The sequence below is a fragment of the Gekko japonicus genome, unplaced genomic scaffold (genome assembly GCF_001447785.1).
Source record: "Gekko japonicus isolate JY-2015 unplaced genomic scaffold, Gekko_japonicus_V1.1 scaffold1035, whole genome shotgun sequence".
NCBI lineage: Eukaryota > Metazoa > Chordata > Lepidosauria > Squamata > Gekkonidae > Gekko > Gekko japonicus.
In genome coordinates, this window is record NW_015168078.1 from 1 (window position 1) to 4,660 (window position 4,660).

Sequence of the window (4,660 nt, forward strand, 5' to 3'; positions counted from 1 at the left end):
CTAAACTGGAAAGTCCCAGACTCTTTAGCTTTTCATCATAGGGAAGGTTCTTTAACCCCCTAATCATCTTGGTTGGCCCCCTAATAATCTTGGTTGCCCTCCTCTGTCCTTTTCCCAAGATTACTCATCTGTACTTTTCCCAAGAGGATTAGTCTACTCAATTCTCTGAGAGCTTATAGAACCCTGGAGAGGGGTGTGGGATTTCCAGGTTGGTCACCCCATCCATCTTTGTGGCTTCTGTGCAGTCCCACATTGGAACTGCGCAGTCCAGCTGTGGAAATGAAGAATTCAAAGCTTTCCTAAAGATTCAAGACACTAGGAGCACTCCTTCCTCCCCTTTGTGTCACAGTGACATTTTCCCACCCATGTGATGGAGGCAGGGAGAGTGCTGTTCCCTCAGTCCACTGCCTGTCAGGGCTGGGTGCAGTCACAGTCAGAGTCCGTCCAAAGTCAGGGTTCCAGAAGTCAGGCAAGGCAAGTTGTTCAGTCCAGAGTCATACACAAGAGCAAGCAGGTCTGAGATCCAAGTTGTGGGGCAAAGCAGAGTCAGGAGCTCTGGTTGCAGAGTTCACCAGGTGGTGACTTGTTGCTTCCTCATTGAGCAGTCTCCTTTGACTGGCTTTTATAGGCATCTGCTGAAAGGTCTCACTTGCAGCCTACTGCTTAGGAGTAACCCTTCAGCTACTCATCATCAGCAAGCAGCTAGTCCATTCTAAACCTTTGTCTCCAGTGCTCAAAGGGTGTGGGTGAAACTGGAGGGCTGGTAATGACCACCTGGGTTTCATCTGTTGGAAGGGGCTGGTGCCTCTGTATCAGCTGTTGACTGTAAAGCCTGCAGGTCATCTTCTTGCTTGCGACTTCTGCTGATTCAGAGCTGGCTACAGGACTCCTCTCTTCATGAGGAGTCCGTCTCTTCTGACTGACCCACAACACTGCCATGGAGGGAGGAAAGTTTCTGAAGCTTTCTCTTCAAGATAATGGTACACTTTTAAAAGTGCAGGGGGTATGGGACTAAAATGGCTCAAAATGAGCAGCACAAATCTTGCCTATTCTGTTAGGGGAAAGGTCACAGCATTGCAGCTTGTAAGTTCTGCTGCCAGTTTACTTGAAAGGCACATCATGAAAGGTCTGTTTGGCTGAAAGCCACATTGTGGTGAAAAGCACTGGGGGCTCCTGATCTCCAGCCTGAGAAGCACCCAGCTCACCCAGACAAACAGGTCCATACACAATCAGTAGCATCTGTGCCCTCCACCCTGATGTTGGAACCAACTGCTAAGCAGCCTCATAAGAACATAAGAGATGCCAATGTTGGATCAGGCCAAAGGCCCATCCAGTCCAACACTCTGTATCACACAGTGGCCAGAAATACCAGTGCCATCAGGAGGTCCACCAGTGGGGCCAGGACATTAGAAGCCCTCCCACTGTTGACCCCCCCCAAGCACCAAGATGACAGAGCATCACTTGCCCCAGAGTCCCTATCTATACCTTGTGGCTAATAGCCACTGATGGACCTCTGCTCCATATGCTTATCTTTTTTTTTTAATAAAGATTTTATTGGCTCCCCTAAAAAGGGGAGGTATTTCGCTTAAAAGAAAAAATGGGAAGGGTACACAGTGGGAGAAAGCGAAAGCTGAGTGATATATAAACTGGTAAATTAAACTGTTAGTAATGTCCAATTAATCTTCTTGGGCTTCTTCTGTGTGTTGTCAAACTTCTTTTCCTAGTCCTGTCACATGTAATTCTCTGTTAGTATGTTAGTAATGTTCCTTTGAATTTCTGTTAATAAAAAAAATCTCTTCTGGGCACATTCAGAACCGCTTCTTTGCATGCTGGGTGCTTTTACTATCGCTGATGTGGAGGAGCTTCCTCTGTTGTCTTCTCCTTCCGGCTTGTTAGATCCTCCTTCGGGTTGCTGTTAACACTCTCAGTTCATGCACTATAAATCCTCTTCTTTTCATGCCATTACCGGAGGTCCCCAGTTTTGAGAATGGTATTAATTTCATTTTCGCTTTTATATCCGCTCCCAAACTCTCTATGGGTCCTCCTCGCAATTGTTGACTTATAAGCGCTTATCAGGCACTTTTCGCTGTCACAATTCCAACTTTTCTTTTTTGCAAAACTCCCGTCGGATTCACAGCCATAAACAGTCCAAACATTAAACAGCCGGCTCTCACACACAAGCAAACGCCCAGACGGAAGTCCCTCCCTTCTTCTCCGCTCGCTTTTGCCCAGCTCCGACATCTTTTCTTTTTTGTTTACTTTTAGAAAGTTCTTAAAATGTGCTCCAGAGAGAGGGGGGGAAACGTTTTTAGTTCTTTTTCTCTGCATTTTGACAACTCACAGTTAAGCCGATCTTTTCTTTTTCCATTTTTGCGGATGGTCGCTTTATCACTCGGTGACGTCTGGTGGCTCCGCTAAACCCCGTTCGGGGTCGCTTACGCAGCAAGGTCCATTGGGGCAGGGCATGGCGGGAGCCTCGGTCTCCGACCTCTCAGCCGAAAGAGCGACTCCCCCCTAGTGCGCCCTAAAGCGCCCCGGATCCGAGCTCCTCTCTTCCTGAGGGGCTCGTTCGGGTCTCCGCTCGCGCGGATTCCCTCCTCCACCGCGGGCGGGCGAGGCGCCCTCGGGAGCAACCCGAGGATGCGTCCGCCATTCGCGGGAGCCAGACCGGAAGCTCCATATGCTTATCTTATAGGGTAGCTGTGGCTCTGAGGATGGCCTTGGAACCACCACCTAAGAAAATGAAGCACATTCCATTGGCTTCTTATCATTGCCATTAATCACCTTCCTCTCAATGTTGAAAGTTACCTTCTCCTTGGCACTAAGTTTCACCGTCTTGGATCAACTCTGACCAAGGGCTTCAATTCTGCATGCCTTCTACATTGCTGAGAGCGCCAGACTCCCTGCAGTCATCAGGCGATGGAGTTTTTGAAGTATATCCCACCTTCATTTTTATTGGTGCAGCACCCACAGAAGGTGCTGGTTCCTCCAGCACAGCAAAGAGCCATGTCTGGTACCCCCTTTCCCAAAACACTATCCAAGGCCCCAGTTCCCCTACTCTTCATATATCTACCTCCGTGGGGTCAATGGGATCAGTAGCCATATTGTCCACCATATCTGTTAATGCCTATGCCTGTGACCATTAGATCTGAGCAATGTGCTGTGCTATCAACACTGATGCATGACTTCAGGCCCCTGGTGCTGAGCGAACAGCTTCCAGTGGATTCAGAGGAAGGTCTCACTCAAGATTCTGACACTGACTCCAAATCACCTTGGATTTCATTGGTGATCAGTCACCCTATCATCAACAGAGGACTTGAGACTGTACTCTGAACAGCTAATAAGAATGGCCAAAGACTTGGAATTGTCTCTCATTGGATCTGAAGCTGTCGGATCCAATCCTTAGAGTCCTTTGCAATTCTAATATGGGTCTGCTAGCCTTCCTTATGCTCCAGGGGCTACTGGACTTTGCTAATAATATATGGGCCATACCTGCTTCGGGACCTGTCTCAGCAAAAAATTGGAGAACTTATATAGAGTTAGGGAAGAAGAGTGTGAATTCCTTTTTTAACACCCCCAAGCTAACTCTTTGGTAGCGACAAAGGGTGGTATCACATTCCTCTCCCTTTGACTTAATCCTGAATTTACTAATAAGCCAGTTTTGCAAAGGGCTCATGTGCAGCCTTGCATAGGGAACCCCTGCTGTCGTAGAGGCCATCAGCCTCAATAATTTCTGGATTTAAACGGCCTTCTGGGACCTCTGAAAACAGGGCAATGAGAGACTAGATGGCATGAGCTCTCTTTAGATGTAAGTACACAAATCTCTTAATAGGCTCTAGCAAAACCCCAATAAATTCTATAAATTGTGTTGGTTGCAGGCTGCTTGTATTTGATGAAGAGAGCTTTGACTCCCTTGAAAGCTTCTACCCTGAAAATCTTGTAGATGTAAGTACACAAATCTTTTAATAGGCTCTAGCAAAACCCCAATAAATTCTATAAATTGTGTTGGTTGCAGGCTGCTTGTATTTGATGAAGAGAGCTTTGACTCCCTTGAAAGCTTCTACCCTGAAAATCTTGTCGGTCTCTAAGTTGCTACTGGAATTGAATCTAGCTGTTCTACTCTAGACCAACACTGCTGCCCTCTGAAACTATCTTCTTGGTTGCAAAGATTTCCTCAATTAGGCACAAGACCTAATGACTCCAGAGTGGACCTTTTTCTTCTAGTGAAAATGCCAAGAGTCCTCTCTTCTGCTCGAGGGCTGCATTGGGGATGCTTTTCAGCTCCAATAGCTGGGGGGGCTTTTCTGTGCTCCCCGCCCTTTACTCTACTATACAGGGTGACTGCCAAACTAAAAGCAGAGCATTCAATATGCATTGTTGTAGCCCCATCCTGGCCTAGGACAGTATGGTTTTCAACCCTTTGGGAACTCTCAGAGGGAGTTCATATAAGAGGAGGACCTGCTTTACGTAGGTCCCCTCCTCCATCACAGCACCAGGTCACTGCCCCAGCAGCTATCTCGGCATTTCATATCAAGGTGGAAGAGTCTGCTGTGTTCTGTACTCCTCAATCCAGGACGTTTTTGAAGGGTCTATTCAATGTATATCTGCCACTTACTCCTCCAGTCCATCAATGAAGTTTGTCTTTGGTATGAGCAAACTT